Source organism: Eriocheir sinensis, chromosome 37, assembly GCF_024679095.1.
Source record: "Eriocheir sinensis breed Jianghai 21 chromosome 37, ASM2467909v1, whole genome shotgun sequence".
Taxonomy (NCBI): Eukaryota; Metazoa; Arthropoda; class Malacostraca; order Decapoda; family Varunidae; genus Eriocheir; species Eriocheir sinensis.
Window position 1 is genome coordinate 4,912,677 of NC_066545.1, and position 18,445 is coordinate 4,931,121.

The 18,445-nt window shown below is 51.7% G+C and overlaps 1 protein-coding gene across 3 annotated transcripts in view; it reads left to right on the forward strand.

Annotated features, from left to right (window-relative positions):
• The window catches only part of LOC127008110 (uncharacterized), a 159,708-nt gene extending 159,091 nt beyond the window's left edge, over positions 1-617 (forward strand). For all 3 annotated transcript variants that reach the window (XM_050879719.1, XM_050879717.1, XM_050879718.1), the window contains one exon: positions 1-617. This exon is cut by the window's left edge and continues 209 nt beyond it. The gene's annotated coding sequence lies outside the window, so the exon portion shown is untranslated.
• The last annotated feature ends 17,828 nt before the right edge of the window (positions 618-18,445 follow it).

The window sequence follows — 18,445 nt, forward strand, 5'->3', positions numbered from 1 at the left end:
CGGGATGAAGCAAACACAAACACAAACACACCGGATATCAGAGAGGAGGGGTCCAAGGACGTGAGGGAGGAGGCGGGGAGGAGTGTTGCGGGAGGGACTCTCAGGAGTGAATTCAAGGGGTTGCAAAAGGAAGTGGATTGGGCAGCAGAAGCAACAGTTTCAACAAAGACATCACTACTACTACTACTACCACCACAGAAGCCGGAACAACAACAACTTCAACAACAGCAACAACAGAACTCTGCAGGCAAGGGAGGAGGAAGGAACAGCAACACCACCACCACCCTCACCACTACCACCGCCGCCGCCACCGCCGCCACCATTCCCAGCAACATCACGTCCTTCAAAGCTCCCTAAGTCGGTTTGGGAAGTGGAAGGATATATTTTTCAACAATTTTTCCAGTCCGTCTGTCCGTGTGTTGTCTCCGTTTCACTATATCCGTCATGTACATGTTAAGGCGTTGTACCATGTCTGTACCTTTACTGCTCACCTGAAACACCACCTGTAGGAACACCTGTACTCACGCAAGTCTCACGATTACAAGGAGACATCGTCCGGGCGTTTGTATGCACTGCTCACTCTGTGTTCCAATAAATATTTGTTATATTACACTTTACGTGACTCTCTCTGTTCACCTTCCCTTCCCTTCCCTTTCCCTCTGTGAGCCTGACATTTCCTTTCCTTACTGTTTTCACTCCCTTCCCTTTTCCTTATTCTATGTCACTAGTTCTATCCCTCTTTTTTTTTTTTTTTTGTCACTATCATCACACCCTCTCCTTTTCCCTCTGTCACTGCCTCCACAACCTTCCCTTCCCTTCCTTGTGTGTGTGTGTGTGTGTGTGCGTGCTCCCCTCCTATCCCCCGCCGCCCCGCACTAATGGCTTGCCTCAACTCAGGCCCCGAGGGAGGGACTGAGACAAACAGACGCAACAGCCCTAAGTGGTGTGGCCTGTGTGGGTTGACCTTGAGAGCAAACCCGGAGCGAGTTCTAGGTAAGTTGGATGCAGATTAGAGACGCACCGCGGCCAACAGGTACACACACCATTGTTCTCTTTCCTAAATCCTGTCACTTATAGTCACAGTGGAGATCTTTGCGGTTTATTTTATTTAATTTGTTTATTTTTTTATCTGCCTACTTATGTATTTATTTGTTTATGTATTTATTTTAGTTTATTGATCTATTTGTTTATTTTTATTTATTTATTCATCTTTTGTATTGTGTGTGTGTGTGTGTGTGTGTGTGTGTGTGTGTGTGTGTGTGTGTGTAATAATAATAATAATAATAATAATATACGGTTTATTCAGGTATACGGCAGCCGTCTGGCTGAAAATTTAGATTTTATAAATACATTTAAATAAATTTCGCTAACGAGAACAAGTACAAAAAGAGAAGGGGGACGGGAAACGGGAGTCAGACTTGTCTCTGGGAAAGGTAGAGGTGATGGGAGGGGTTGGGTGGGATGGAGTGCAATGGGGGTGGTTCCGGGGGGGCGAAGGGGCGGATTCTTCCAGATGGCGGTGAGGACAAGTGCGATGTTAATCCTCAGGTAGGATGCTGGGTTCAGGTGACAGGTCCCAGAGGGATGCAGGTGGGCAGTATCTGGGAGGTCACTCAGGGATACCCAGGCTTAGTAAGGAAGTGCTAAGCCTGGGCCGGCGAGACACAGGTGGTGGTTGCTGGCCGGTTTATCGGAACAAGTGCACAGAGTTGATGAAGTTGCCGTACATCTTGCTCCAGACCTGAGTGACGAGGCTGCCTCACTGCCTGCCACCTGAACTGACCTTCCTCAGCTGCTGGGTGATTTCGTCCTCCGGAGCCTGAACGTGTCCTCGGTGTTGTGTTGGCGACACAGCTCTCACTACCCTTCCAGCACCACTAACCACTGCACTCACTGTATGTCTGTATAGTGTCACAACATTTCACGAGTGTTCTTTGTAATAATGAGTACCTTGAAAACAATGGGAAGGGGCGGGGGAATGGGGAGCGAAGGAGAAGAAAAAGAAAAAGAAAAAGAAAAAGGGTCAACAAACTGACCCCGTGGCTGCTATGGGGAGCGCCAAGTGACACGTCTTGACCCCGTGAGGGTCAAGAGAGGTGTGTGTGTGTGTGTGTGTGTGTGTGTGTGTGTGTGTGTGTGTGTGTGTGTGTGTGTGTGTGTGTGTGTGTGTGTGTGTGTGTTTCAGCCCTGGACGATTTAAGGCGCATTCTTCCCTCTTGGCCCTCGTTTCCCTTTATTAAGCCTGATATCGAAGCATGTGCGGTCTGTTCTCCAATACGAGCGCACCCTGCCAATAATACGCACATTGAGCTCAGATATGAGACCTAACTATCATCAAATGAAGAAAGTCTATCAATTACTATGTTCACTAAAGTTAATTTTTATAACTTGACTCTGTTTTCCATGGTTTTTTCTTCCCCTGTTATGAGTACCAACGTCAGATTGCCACGTCCACAGGCAAGCCACGTCCCCTGACCAACTCGGCGGCATGTCATTGGCATATGCAGGGATAGGTTAAATCTTATTTTATGGTTGGAAGGCTGGTTTAGGAGGGGCTTATTTGGCATTTTAATCTGCACAGAATATTGTGGTGTTTACTATGATTTAGAAGAGACCAACTTGTCAGTCACTGTGTCTTCCTTCACTCGCCACTGTGCCAAACGCTGTGGTAGAACAAAACGTAGTTACAAGGGAAATGGAACTGGGTTGCGGTAGGTCAGTGGTGACTAACTGCGTGCTGTGTCGCTGGAGGAATCTGCCTGGTGGTCCTGGCTGTGTCCTCTGTCAACCATGCAGACACAAAATTAATACAAGGGTTAATGGAAGAGACTTTTTTTTCTTTTTTTTTTACATGTTAGCAGTTAGCAATTAGCAAGTTCAGAAGAAGAGCAGTCAGCATGAAAATATCGATAGAAGATAGAAAGAGAGGCAACATGGCGGCGGAAATTAAGAGGTAGAAGACTATCAGTAAGAGAAGGAGCGCTGATGAGACGAAGAGCCTTAGACTCCACTCTGTCCAAGAGAGCTGTGTGAGTGGAGCCCCCCACACGTGAGATGCATACTCCATACGAGGGCGGACAAGGCCCCTGTATATGGATAGCAACTGTGCGGGGGAGAAGAACTGGCGGAGACGATACAGAACGCCCAACCTCGAGGAAGCTGATTTAGTGAGAGACGAGATGTGAAGTTTCCAGTTAATATTTTGAGTTAAGGATAGACCGAGGATGTTTAGTGTTGAGGATGGTGACAGCTGAGTGTTGTTGAAGATTAGGGGATAGGTGTTTGGAAGATTGTGTCGAGTTGATAGATGGAGAAATTGGGTTTTTGAGGCATTGAAGGACACAAGGTTCCTTTTACCCCAATCGGAAATGATAGTAAGGTCTGAGGTTAAGCGTTCTGCAGCCTCCAGCCTGGAGTCATGTAATTCCTGTTGAGAGGGTCTTCTGTTGAAAGAAGTTGAATAATGCAGAGTGGAGTCATCAGCGTATGAGTGGATAGGACAGTTTGTTATGGAAATGTAGCGTTCTCTTTATATCTCTATTGTCTTCTTGTGTTTATGGGTGTCGCTACATCCCTTTTTGACGACCACTACGGTTGTGATGGTATGTGGTAGCGTGGTAGTCGTCTATATTCCCGAGCACTGGTCCCGGATGGTAAGGCCTCAGGACAAGTGAACACTCGTTCCGAGGTTGGTGACCAGAAGGGCGTTATTTGTAGTGTGATTAATTATGGGAGGTGGGAGGATTTCCGTGTGAGCCACGTGTGAGACAATATTAAGAAACTGGATGGTGATAATGTACTATGGGGGGCGTGTGTAAGGGTTCAGTAATCTCAAATGAGCGGGAAGACAGGCTCCAAATGATGACACTCACAGTAAGGTTTTATATAAATATGTATTTGGTTTCATTTTTCAAAGGTTAGCGGAGTACTAAAATGAATGACTGACAGGCTGTATGCCTCTAATCTAACTAGCTACCGGCACAAGGGAGATTTGGGGAATACTCATAATGCTTAGCTCTGGTTGCTGGAAGAGGAGAGGCGGGAGCTGGCGGGACGTCCAGGAGAGGCAGGCGCCGTCCTGGTGGGGAGAGGCAGGCGCCGCTTGGGGTGGAGAGGCGGGCGCCGCTTGGTGGGGCGCGGCGGGCGCCGCTTGGTGTGGAGAGGCGGGCGCCGCTTGGTGTGGAGAGGCGGGCGCCGCTTGGGGTGGAGAGGCGGGCGCCGCTTGGGGTGGAGAGGCGGGCGCCGCTTGGGGTGGAGAGGCGGGCGCCGCTTGGGGTGGAGAGGCGGGCGCCGCTTGGCGTGGAGAGGCGGGCGCCGCTTGGCGTGGAGAGGCGGGCGCCGCTTGGCGTGGAGAGGACGGCGCCGCAAGGCGTGGAGAGCCGGGCGCCGCATGGCGTGGAGAGGCGGGCGCCGCTTGGCGTGGAGAGGCGGGCGCCGCTTGGCGTGGAGAGGCGGGCGCCGCTTGGCGTGGAGAGGCGGGCGCCGCTTGGCGTGGAGAGGCGGGCGCCGCTTGGCGTGGAGAGGCGGGCGCTTGGCGTGGAGAGGCGGGCGCCGCTTGGCGTGGAGAGGCGGGCGCCGCTTGGCGTGGAGAGGGCGCCGCTTGGCGTGGAGGCGGGCGCCGCTTGGCGTGGAGAGGCGGGCGCCGCTTGGCGAGAGGCGGGCGCCGCTTGGCGTGGAGAGGCGGGCGCCGCTTGGCGTGGAGAGGCGGGCGCCGCTACGCGTGGAGACGCCGGCGCCGCTTGGCGTGGAGAGGCGGCGCCGCTTGGCCTCTAGAGGCGGGCGCCGCTTGGCGTGGAGAGGCGGGCGCCGCTTGGCGTGGAGAGGCAGGCGCCGCTTGCCGTGGAGAGGCGGGCGCCGCTTGGCGTGGAGAGGCGGGCGCCGCTTGGCGTGGAGAGGCGGGCGCCGCTTGGCGGGGCTAGGCGGGCGCCGCTTGGCGTGGAGAGGCGGGCGCCGCTTGGCGTGGAGAGGCGGGCGCCGCTTGGCGTGGAGAGGCGGGCGCCGCTTGGCGTGGAGAGGCGGGCGCCGCTTGGCGTGGAGAGGCGGCGCCGCTTGGCGTGGAGAGGCCGCTTGGCGTGGAGAGGCGGGCGCCGCTTGGCGTGGAGAGGCGGGCGCCGCTTGGCGTGGAGAGGCGGGCGCCGCTTGGCGTGGAGAGGCTGGCGCCGCTTGGCGTGGAGAGGCGGGCGCCGCTTGGCGTGGAGAGGCGGGCGCCGCTTGGCGTGGAGAGGCGCCGCTTGGCGTGGAGAGGCGGCGCCGCTTGGCGTGGAGAGGCGGGCGCCGCTTGGCGTGGAGAGGCGGGCGCCGCTTGGCGTGGAGAGGCGGGCGCCGCTTGGCGGGGAGAGGCGGGCGCCGGTTAGCGCTGAGAGGCCGGCGCCGCTTGGCGTGGAGAGGCGGGCGCCGCTTGGCGTGGAGAGGCGGGCGCCGCTTGGCGTGGAGAGGCGGGCGCCGCTTGGCGTGGAGAGGCGGGCGCCGCTTGGCGTGGAGAGGCGGGCGCCGCTTGGCGTGGAGAGGCGGGCGCCGCTTGGCGTGGAGAGGCGGGCGCCGCTTGGCGTGGAGAGGCGGCGCCGCTTGGCGTGGAGAGGCGGGCGCCGCTTGGTGGAGAGGCGGGCGCCGCTTGGCGTGGAGAGGCGGGCGCCGCTTGGCGTGGAGAGGCGGGCGCCGCTTGGCGTGGAGAGGCGGGCGCCGCTTGGCGTGGAGAGGCGGCGCCGCTTGGCGTGGAGAGGGCGCCGCTTGGCGTGGAGAGGCGGGCGCCGCTTGGCGTGGAGAGGCGGGCGCCGCTTGGCGTGGAGAGGCGGGCGCCGCTTGGCGTGGAGAGGCGGGCGCCGCTTGGCGTGGAGAGGCGGGCGCCGCTTGGCGTGGAGAGGCAGGCGCCGCGTGGCGTGAGAGGCGGGCGCCGCTTGGCGTGGAGAGGCGGGCGCCGCTTGGCGTGGAGAGGCGGGCGCCGCTTGGCGTGGAGAGGCGGGCGCCGCTTGGCGTGGAGAGGCGGGCGCCGCTTGGCGTGGAGAGGCGGGCGCCGCTTGGCGTGGAGAGGCGGGCGCCGCTAGGCGGGGGGAGGCGGGCGCCGCTTGGCCCGGAGAGGCGGGCGCCGCTTGGCGTGGAGAGGCGGGCGCCGCTTGGCGTGGAGAGGCGCGCGCCTCTTGTCGTGGAGAGGCCGGCGCCGCTTGGCGTGGAGAGGCGGGCGCCGCTTGGCGTGGAGAGGCGGGCGCCGCTTGGCGTGGAGAGGCGGGCGCCGCTTGGCGTGGAGAGGCGGGCGCCGCTTGGCGTGGAGAGGCGGGCGCCGCTTGGAGAGGCGACGCGCGCGCCGCTTGGCGTGGAGAGGCGGCGCCGCTTGGCGTGGAGAGGCGGGCGCCGCTTGGCGTGGAGAGGCGGGCGCCGCTTGGCGTGGAGAGGCGGGCGCCGCGTGGCGGGGAGAGGCGGGCGCCGCTTGGCGTGGAGAGGCGGGCGCCGCTTGGCGTGGAGAGGCGGGCGCCGCTTGGCGTGGAGAGGCGGGCGCCGCTTGGCGTGGAGAGGCGGGCGCCGCTTGGCGTGGAGAGGCGGGCGCCGCTTGGCGTGGAGAGGCGGGCGCCGCTTGGCGTGGAGAGGCGGGCGCCGCTTGGCGTGGAGAGGCGGGCGCCGCTTGGCGTGGAGAGGCGGGCGCCGCTTGGCGTGGAGAGGCGGGCGCCGCTTGGCGTGGAGAGGCGGGCGCCGCTTGGCGTGGAGAGGCGGGCGCCGCTTGGCGTGGAGGCAGGCGCCGCTTGGCGTGGAGAGGCGCCGCTTGGCGTGGAGAGGCGGGCGCCGCTTGGCGTGGAGAGGCAGGCGCCGCTTGGCGTGGAGAGGCGGGCGCCGCTTGGCGTGGAGAGGCGGGCGCCGCTTGGCGTGGAGAGGCAGGCGCCGCTTGGCGTGGAGAGGCGGGCGCCGCTTGGCGTGGAGAGGCGGGCGAGGCGGCGCCGCTTGGCGTGGAGAGGCGCCGCTTGGCGTGGAGAGGCGGGCGCCGCTTGGCGTGGAGAGGCGGGCGCCGCTTGGCGTGGAGAGGCGGGCGCCGCTTGGCGTGGAGAGGCGGGCGCCGCTTGGCGTGGAGAGGCGGGCGCCGCTTGGCGTGGAGAGGCGGGCGCCGCTTGGCGTGAGAGGCGGCGCCGCTTGGCGTGGAGAGGCGGGCGCCGCTTGGCGGAGAGGCGGGCGCCGCTTGGCGTGGAGAGGCGGGCGCCGCTTGGTGGAGAGGCGGGCGCCGCTTGGCGTGGAGAGGCGGGCGCCGCTTGGCGTGGAGAGGCGGGCGCCGCTTGGCGTGGAGAGGCGGGCGCCGCTTGGCGTGGAGAGGCGGGCGCCGCTTGGTGGAGAGGCAGGCGCCGCTTGGCGTGGAGAGGCGGGCGCCGCTTGGCGTGGAGAGGCGGGCGCCGCTTGGCGTGGAGAGGCGGCCGCTTGGCGTGGAGAGGCGGGCGCCGCATGGCGAGGAGAGTCGGGCGCCGCATGGCGTGGAGAGGCGGGCGCCGCTTGGCGTGGAGAGGCGGGCGCCGCTTGGCGTGGAGAAGAGGGCGACGCTTTCCGTGGAGAGGCAGGCGCCGCTTGTCGTGGAGAGGCTGGCGCCGCTTGGCGTGGAGAGGCGGGCGCCGCTTGGCGTGGAGAGGGGCGCCGCTTGGCGGAGAGGCGGGCGCCGCTTGGCGTGGAGAGGCGGGCGCCGCTTGGCGTGGAGAGGCGGGCCGCTTGGCGTGGAGAGGCGGGCGCCGCTTGGCGTGGAGAGGCGGGCGCCGCTTGGCGTGGAGAGGCGGGCGCCGCTTGGCGTGGAGAGGCGGGCGCCGCTTGGCGTGGAGAGGCGGGCGCCGCTTGGCGTGGAGAGGCGGAGAGGCAGGCGCCGCTTGGCGTGGAGAGGCGGGCGCCGCTTGGCGTGGAGAGGCGGGCGCCGCTTGGCGTGGAGAGGCGGGCGCCGCTTGGGGTGGAGAGGCGGGCGCCGCTTGGCGTGGAGAGGCGGGCGCCGCTTGGCGTGGAGAGGCGGGCGCCGCTTGGCGTGGAGAGGCGGGCGCCGCTTGGCGTGGAGAGGCGGGCGCCGCTTGGCGTGGTGAGGCGGGCGCGGCTTGGCGTGGAGAGGCGGGCGCCGCTTGGCGTGGAGAGGCGGGCGCCGCTTGGCGTGGAGAGGCGGGCGCCGCTTGGCGTGGAGAGGCGGGCGCCGCTTGGCGTGGAGAGGCGGGCGCCGCTTGGCGTGGAGAGGCGGGCGCCGCTTGGCGTGGAGAGGCGGGCGCCGCTTGGCGTGGAGAGGCGGGCGCCGCTTGGCGTGGAGAGGCGGGCGCCGCTTGGCGTGGAGAGGCCGGCGCAGCTTGGCGTGGAGAGGCGGGCGCCGCTTGGCGTGGAGAGGCGGCGCCGCTTGGGGTGGAGAGGCAGGCGCCGCTTGGCGTGGATCGGCGCGCGCCGCTTGGCGTGGAGAGGCGGGCGCCGCTTGGCGTGGAGAGGCGGGCGCCGCTTGGCGTGGAGAGGCGGGCGCCGCTTGGCGTGGAGGCAGGCGCCGCCTGGCGTGGAGAGGCGGGCGCCGCTTGGCGTGGAGAGGCGGGCGCCGCTTGGCGTGGAGAGGCGGGCGCCGCTTGGCGTGGAGAGGCGGGCGCCGCTTGGCGTGGAGAGGCGGGCGCCGCGTGGCGTGGAGAGGCGGGCGCCGCTTGGCGTGGAGAGGCGGGCGCCGCTTGGCGTGGAGAGGCGGGCGCCGCTTGGCGTGGAGAGGCGGGCGCCGCTTGGCGTGGAGAGGCGGGCGCCGCTTGGCGTGGAGAGGCGGGCGCCGCTTGGCGTGGAGAGGCGGGCGCCGCTTGGGGTGGAGAGGCGGGCGCCGCTTGGGGTGGAGAGGCGGGCGCCGCTTGGGGTGGAGAGGCGGGCGCCGCTTGGGGTGGAGAGGCGGGCGCCGCTTGGGGTGGAGAGGCGGGCGCCGCTTGGGGTGGAGAGGCGGGCGCCGCTTGGGGTGGAGAGGCGGGCGCCGCTTGGGGTGGAGAGGCGGGCGCCGCTTGGGGTGGAGAGGCGGTCGTCGTGATGTAGGGAGCAGTTTGGGGCAGTGTTTTGGGGGCCCGTCCTCTTCCCGCTTCTTGTTGGTTTGTGGTGGTTTTCGGGGGGGCTGAGTGGAGAGATGGACACCTCTCTCACTCAACTCCAACTCGCTGCTTTTCTTGCTTCCTGCTGCTCGTCTCCTGACTAGCCCGCCTCACACAGCAGGCCGTGGGTGGTGTGTGGGTCGGGGGCTGAGTGGAGAGATGGACACCTCTCTGACCAGCCCGCTTCTCTGTGGTTTCTCGCTGCCACTCCTTGCTGTAGTGGTGTTCGTCTCCTCACGTCTCCCAAGCTTCTGGTGCTCTTCCTCACTGGCCCGTGGGTCTCCTTGCCCTCACCTTCTCGCCTTTGCTCCTCGCTAAGCTCCTCCCCCTTCTTCACGTGACTCCCTCTCGGCATTACAATCAAACCCTACCTACCTAACTAACTAGTTATTGGTATCTTGGGGGGTTCGAGGCTTTGAGATGAGGGATTTCAGTAGCTCTCGTTCATATATTCGCTCATTCGCTCGCCGTGTTATCTTCTCATAACCTTTTACACACTTACATTCCTTAGCCACCCATTCACTCCCTCACTCATTCACTCTTTCACTCATTCACGCTCCCACTCGCTCACACTTACTCACTCTGTCACTCACTGACTTACTCACATTCTCGTTCATTCACGCACTCGCTTATACTTACTCACTCTGTTACTTACTGACTTGCATACCCTCTCGCTCACTCACATTCGAACCGTTACAGAAAGAAGATAATTGATGAATAACAGGAAGAGAGTGGGTGAGAGGACAGAGCCCTGTGGAACACCACTGTTAATAGGTTTATGAGAAGAACAGTGACCGTCTATCACAGCAGAGATAGAACGGCCGGAAAGGAAACTGGAGATAAAGGAACAGAGAGAAGGATAGAATCCGAAAGAGAGCAGTTTAGAAAGCAAAGACTTGTGCCAGACTCTATCGAAGGCTTTCGATATGTCTAGTGCAACTGAGAAAGTTTCACCGAAACGGCTAAGAGAGGATGACCAAGAATCAGTTAAGAATGCAAGAAGATCGCCAGTAGAACGCCCCTTGCGGAACCCATACTGGCGATCAGATAGAAGGTTAGAAGAGGAAAGGTGCTTTTGAATCTAACGGTTAAGGATTGATTCAAAAGCTTTAGATTGACAGGAAAGTAAAGCTATAGGGCGGTAGTTTGAGGGATTGGAACGGTCACCCTTCTTAGGCACAGGCTGTACGAAGACGTACTTCCAGCAGAGGCGAAAGAGTTTGACCAGGCAGGGTGTCAGCACGGAAGCACAGTTTTTAGGGACAATAGGAAGCACTCCATCAGGTCCATAAGCCTTCTGAGAGTTGAGGCCAGAGAGGGCATAGAAAACATCATTAGGAAGAATCTTAATAACAAGCATAAAGGAGTCGGAGGGGGGGGGAGGGGGGATGAGTAAGTGGAATATGTCCAGAATCGTCCAGAGTGGAGTTGTTACAGAAAGTTTGAGCGAAGAGGCTGCGTTTACACCAAGCGAGTCGCGTCGAATCGAGTCACGTCAAGTCATTTGTTGCGATTAATTTTGATGCATCTCCGTTTACACCGACTGCGTCAACCTGAGTCAAGTCAGTACTCAGTCACCCATTTGACCTCATGGAGAATGGATGCATATTCTCTTGCTGAAGTAACTGCTTTGCTCTGGCTTCGTTGTCGCAGACGGAAAAATAGAGCTCGAATCTGGATGCATCATCTGAACACCAAGAGGCCAGATTTTGGAAGCTTCAGTCATTTATTCCCAGACCTGGTAAACTATCCAGAAAAATTCTACAACTTTTTTTGGATGACAAATGAAAATTTCAAGAAGCTGGTGGAGTTGACTGGACCTTCCATTAGGAAAATCAACACTAACTACAGGCGTGCAAGTTGATAAGGTGTTCCACCAGCATACTTCAAGACACCACGGCAGACTCGCTGTGACTGACGTCAAAATAGGTCCAGTCCTATATGTGACGCGACGCGACGCGACGTGACGCGGCGTGACGTGACTCGACGCATTCGGTGTAAACGGTGTCTTTCAAAAACCCATACAAATCAGTGTTAAAACTGGGGTGGCGATTCATGATGCGTCATGAATCGTCATGACGCGACGCGACGCGACTTGACGCGACTCGCTTGGTGTAAACGCAGCCTTAATAGAGATAGAAGAGACGGCAGTGCTGCCGTCTGGGTTTTACATAGATTTTACATAGAAAATCAGACCACACAGACCCCATGGTCCAGACTTGGTGGTCTGTCCTTAAACATAAGTGATTTTACATAAATCAGAAGACTCCAAAACGTTGCATTTCTACTCTAGTTGATATTAAGGCGGGAAAGAGGAAGAAGTGAAATTGGAGGAGATATTTTTTGGCTAAGTGCCAGAAGTCTCTGGAAGAATTAGAGAAAGCAAGGTGTTGACATTTGCTATGGATAAAGGAGTTTTTGGTAAGTCGAAGAATAGATTTAATTCCAAATAGATCTAATTCCAAACTACATACTTATGTGGGTCCCTGCTCTGTCAAGAGACAACATTTTAAGATGAAAATGCTATCTGCAGGAATCGCTGAAACAATATAACAATAGTCAGAAATACCGTCTGACGCGTATCTGACTTATGTAAGGTGACAATCAAGCATATTTAATTTATTTTCCTAAGATAAATTTTCAGCTCAAGGTTAACAACATGAATATTTTGGTCAAAATATTACTAAATTAATTTTCCTCTAAAAAAAAAAAACGTTTCTATCACACATTACACTAGGCAATAAAGATTTTGTTACAGAGAAGCAAATCGTTGTTTTTAGCTAATTTTGGTATGCTGAATTCAAATCTAAATTTAAATTGTTTTACCACGCCTAGGTTTTGTGTAAAATGCAAATTATGTCTAGATTTTGTGTAAAATGAAAATCACTTTGTAAATTGACCTTCGCCTCATGCTCTTCGAAACCTAACTTAAACTAACATTCCACCTTTAGTATCCTCCTCCTCCTCATCCATATGTAACGATTTTCATATATAAAATTTATCCCTAGTTGATAAGAACCACTATAAAAACAAGATTGGCCATCTAGAACTGAGCATGTTGTTGGTAAATATAATATGAAGCACCCAGCACTTATAGATCCTAAGAGATATCTTCCAACACTTCACATCAAACTAGGCCGTATGAAGAATTTTGTGAAGGTTATGGATCATCCAATATTTAAAGGATAAATTCAAAGGAATATTGACAGATGCTAAGCTAGAAGCGGGAGTTTTCACCGGACCACATATCCGCAGTGTCATCCATGATTCATCGTTTCCATCTAACCTAGATGAGATGGAACTGGGTGCATGGACATCGTTTGTTGAAGTTGTGAGAAACTTCCTTGGAAACCACAAAGCAGAAAACCACTGTGAACTCATAGAAAACATGCTTAAATCTTATGAACGTATGGGATGCAAAATGTCTTTGAAAATGCACTTTTTACCTTCTCATCTTGACTTCTTCCCGGCCAACCTTGGGGCTGTAAGCGATGAGTATGGTGAACGCCTCCACCAACAGATCGCCGCTATGGAAAACAGATATCAAGGTAATTATAGCCCAAATATGATGGGAGATTATTATTGGTTACTGTACAAGGAGAGCTCGTGATCCTACAAACAAGCAAAAAGGAAACACCAAAGTTTCATTTAAGATCAGAATGTCCTTTTGTAGTAACAACTAAACACTAATGTGCTTTGGGTGGATGGCTGGGCGCAGGGGTGGTAACTCCGCCAATGGAACCCCATTACCTGTCTTAAGCCAGGAAAAAGGAGGAAAGACACCTATAGTAACATAACTATTCATATAATTATGCCTAAATAAAGCTTCGCACGGAAAAGTAGCCTAAACTGTTTTTGTAATATAAGCGGGCGAGAAAACAAAAATGAAAAATAGGGTTTTTCGGTTACAGAAAATCTGGACGTGATAGAGAAATTTAGATGTAAGATATAAAATCAGCATCATAACTTTAGTAGGAATAAGTACTTCACGTGTCTGGAACAAGAAAAAAATTGAAATTTGTTGCACTGTGAATTATCAATGTTTACATTAAAGACTTATATACATCTATATCTATCTATTTATCTATCTATCTATCTATCTATCTATATCTATATCTATATCTATATCTATATCTATCTATCTATCTATCTATCTATATCTGTATCTATATCTATCTATCTATCTATCTATCTATCTATCTATCTATCTATCTATCTATCTATCTATCTATCTATATCTGTATCTATCTATCTATCTATCTATCTATCTATCTATCTATCTATCTATCTATCTATCTATCTATCTATCTATCTATCTATCTATCTATTTATATCTATCTATCTATCTATCTATCTATCTATCTATCTATCTATCTATCTCTCTCTCTCTCTCTCTCTCTCTCTCTCTCTCTCTCTCTCTCTCTCTCTCTCTCTCTCTCTCTCTCTCTCTCTCTCTCTCTCTCTCTCTCTCTCTCTCTCTCTCTCTCTCTCTCTCTCTCTCTCTCTCTCTCTCTCTCTCTCTATATATATATATATATATATATATATATCTCTCTCTCTCTCTCTCTCTCTCTCTCTCTCTCTCTCTCTCTCTCTCTCTCTCTCTCTCTCTCTCTCTCTCTCTCTCTCTCTCTCTCTCTCTCTCTATATATATATATATATATATATATATATATATATATATATATATATATATACACACACACACACACACACACACACAAACACACACACACACACATATATATATATATATATATATATATATATATATATATATATATATATATATATATATATATATATATATATATATATATATGCCTACAAACATTTCTTTTTTTCCTGGAAGTATGCCTTCATACAGCCTGTGCCTAAGAAGGATAACCATTCCAATCCCTCAAACTACCGTCCTATAGCTTTGCTTTCTTGTCTACCTAAAGCTTTTGAATCAATCCTTAATCGGAAGATTCAAAAGCACCTTTCCACTTCTGACCTATCTGATCGCCAGTATGGGTTCCGTAAGGGGCGTTCTACTGGTGATCTCCTTGCCTTCCTAACTGATTCTTGCGCTGGACTTATCAAAAGCCTTTGATAGGGTCTGGCACAAATCTTTGCTTTCCAAACTACCCTCCTACGGTTTCTATCCTTCTCTCTGTATCTTTATCTCCACTTTCCTCTCTGACCGTTCTATTTCTGCTGTGGTAGACGGTCACTGTTCTTCCCCTAAACCTATTAATAGTGATGTTCCGCAGGGTTCTGTCCTATCTCCCATTCTCTTTCTGTTGTTCATTGATGATCTTCTTTCCAAAACGAACTCTTCTATCCATTCTTACGCCGATGACTCTACTCTGCATTACTCAGCTTCTTTTAATAAAAGACCCACCCAACAGGAACTAAATGATTCCAGGCTGGAGGCGGCAGAACGCTTAGCCTCAGACCTTACTATTATTTCCGATTGGGGCAAGAAGAACTTGGTGTCTTCCAACGCCTCAAAAACACAGTTTCTCCACCTATCCACTCGACACAATCTTCCAAACAACTATCCCCTATTCTTTGAAAACACTCAGCTATCACTTTCTTCAGCACTAAACATCTACGGTGTATCCTTAACTCAAAATCTCAACTGGAAACTTCATATCTCTTCTCTTACTAAATCAGGTTCCTCGAGGCCAGTTCTTCTCCCCGGCACAGTTGCTATCCATTTACAGGGGCCTCGTCCGCCCTCGTATGAAGTATGCATCTCACGTGTGGGGGGGCTCCACTCACTCAGCTAAGGCTCTTCGTCTCATCAGCTCTTCTCCTCCTACTGATAGTCTTCTACCTCTTAAATTTCGCCGCCATGTTGCTTCTCTATCTTCTATCGATATTTTCATGCTGACTGCTCTTCTGAACTTGCTAACTGCAAGTGTGGCATCGCCACACACAACTTTCTACTCAAGCTCATCCCTTTACTGTCCAAATCCCTTACGCAAGAGTTAACCAGCATCTTCACTCTTTCATCCCTCACGCTGGTAAACTCTGGAACAATCTTCCTTCATCTGTATTTCCTCCTGCCTACGACCTGAACTCTTTCAAGAGGAGGGTATCAGGACACCTCTCCTCCCGAAATTGACCTCTCTTTCGGCCACTCCTCTAACTCTTTTTAGGAGCAGTGAGTAGCGGGCTTTCTTTTTATTATTGTTTTCTTTTTTTGTGTGTCCTTGTTATCTTTTTTTACGCCCATGAACTGACTCCTCTGATGTAAAATAAGAAAAAAAAATGCATACGTGTATATATATATATATATATATATACGTATATATATATATATATATATATATATATATATATATATATATATATATATATATATATATATATATATATATATATATATATATATATATATATATATATATATATATATATATATATATATATATATATATATATATATATATATATATATATATATATATATATATATATATATATATATATATATATATATATATATATATATATATATAAGCATATATATATATATATATATATATAGTGCAGGTATATATATATATATATATATATATATATATATATATATATATATATATATATATATATATATATATATATATATATATATATATATATATATATATATATATATATATATATATATATATATATATATATATATATATATATATATATATATATATATATATATATATATATATATATATATATATACAAGTATTGTCGTGGTGCACCATGGTGGCCTGCCCCCAGGGCAAGCTAAAGGAAAGAGTTCAACCAAAGAAAAACGCGACAAATCTAAAGTAAGCTAGACTGAAGAAAAGAAAGTTAAAAAGGCCAGAAAACACAAAAAGTACAAAGCAGCAAGGTATACAAAGAACAGTCAATTGTGGGACCTTGAATATGGTACAGAAGATAAAAGAAATAAAAAGGAGAACTTAAAAAATACAAAGCGGAACAGTTCATAAGAAGAGTGAGCTCCTTCCTACCCTTTACCGTTGGTGACGCGTCAGGCCCCGCCCCGCCGCCAGCGTCGCGCTTCGCAGGGCCGTCAACAGTATAAGAACACATAAGAACATAGGGAGACTGCAAGAGGCCTAATGGCCTACACACGGCAGCTCCAGATTCCCCCCCCACAAGTACTTATAATCCTCGTCCATGTAGCTATCCAGTCTACTCTTAAAACAAGCTATCGTCCCTGCACTCACTATGTGATTGCTGAGTCTATTCCATTCCCCCACCACCCTATTGCTAAACCAATGCTTGCCTATTTCCCTCCTAAATCTATAATTTTCTAATTTAAATCCATTACTGCATGTTCTATCCTGCTGGCTAATTCTCAGTACCTTACTGACATCGCCTCTCTCTCTCTCTCTCTCTCTCTCTCTCTCTCTCTCTCTCTCTCTCTCTCTCTCTCTCTCTATATATATATATATATATATATATATATATGGTGTTAGCATCTTAAAAGTTTTCCTGGATGCACATGTTTGTAATGTGGTAGGATCTAGTGAATGAGTGAGTCTTGAGTGCTTTCCTGAAGGTTACTGGTATCATTTTAATCTTTGCATTATCATAGTCACTTAACCAGGTTTCAGATTGCACTAAAACATCAAGAATTTTTTTTTATAGTGTCACAAATATCAAACAAATTCCAACTAACTGAACATTTTACCAGACTCAATATATCTTTTGAGTCCCAAACACTAATAGCCATTATTGGTTATTTTATGAATTTTCTCAATTTCAGTCTGAAAACTTCACAATACTGGTCATTTGCTGAGCTATTAATTTCAAGCTACTTGTACCTCACACAATTTAAGCATTTCTTTTCAGCCGTGGTGCTATCCCTTAATTTATGATCTCCGGCACATTTGTAGCATCATGGTGCCTCCCCATTACTCTTGGCAGTACAGTTGGCCTCAAGATTGCCTTTTCTCTGACAATGATAACACATAATTGCATGATACTTATCTTTCACAGTATACATTCCCCATTCTAGTTTTATCTTGTCATGATTCATGTGGATCAGCTCTCTATGAGTTGGGTCACATTTCAAAATACAGTCGTCCCTCAAATAGTACGGTTTCCAATCGTACGGTTTCGGTTTTATACGGATTGTCATGTAAGAATTTTTTTAGGATTTTTAAATTTCCCGCTTGTTGCACCAAATAGCCATGGCGTGAGTGGCAACACTGTTCTACCAAAACACCTGCTGAAAGCACCCCAAAGCGTTCGAGAAAAGTGTTCACCTTGCAGAAGAATTCAGATTTAGGAGAAGTTACGTTTTGGGATGAGTTACGTTGCGGAGGGAGAGCATACCACGTGAATGAAAGCAGAGTTCGCTGTATCTATCATAGTGTAAAAGAAATTCTTGCCGCAGTATTATAACTGCCAGTGCTGCAAGAGTAAAGATAAAGGCCGTCCTTTTACTAAGCCTCGTCGTTGCTATGGTAACGGCATCTCACTCGCATCAAAATGGGGTACACTGATCTTCCTGATGCAACGGAAGCACTTGTGTGTTTGTTTGGCCCGCCATATTTGCTGATGACGTCATCACAGCACAGAAGCGTTCCATCTCTCAAAGCCGGGAGTGGAGCGAACGTGCCGAGTTGGCAACTCGTGCTGCCGCGTCACACATTTGAGAGCACTCGGAACGTTCCGAGAGTCCCGATTCCCTCTCTGAAACGCAGCCCAGCAGGAGTGTTTCTAGGGGGGGCACTAATTTTATATGGATTTTTGAATAGTACGGGGGTCCTGAGTCCCTAACCCTCGTACTATTTGAGGGACGACTGTATAATGCATTGTGCCACCCACAGCAGGTTTGCTAAAAATCACTTCAATTTTCTTCTCAGCTCCTTGGATCAGTGTAAGAACTCATTTCCATTTAGCACAGTCTCGGTTATCTTATCCCAGTGTCACGGCCCGGAAGTTACACCAGGCCAGAAGTTACAAACGAGGATCTGCGCATGCACGGGCGAAGCAAACAAACGCAGGGAACTTTTGGACTAGATGATTTCTAGCTTAATTAGATTCACACGATCAAATATGAGTGTCGAATGAGTTGAAAATAAATGCTTACCATCAACTTTGTATTGATTGTCCCTCGTTGCTTTAATTACTGCTATTTTATCATGTGCAGAGCAGCCAGGGAGATGGCAGTCATTAAGAAGAAAGTACTTCATCTCCATGTGTTTTATGAAGTGGTGCAATTTTCCTTCATGCTCCATCTTGTATTATTTCAGTTTTTTTTCTTTTACGAGGAACTTCAGCTGGTCCGCCAAGGCTAGCCCGTGTTTTTTTACCTTGCCCTGGAGTCGCCCACGCATGCGCAGATCCTCATTGTAACTTCTGGTCTGTGACACCGGGATTCCTCCTTAGGCACATTA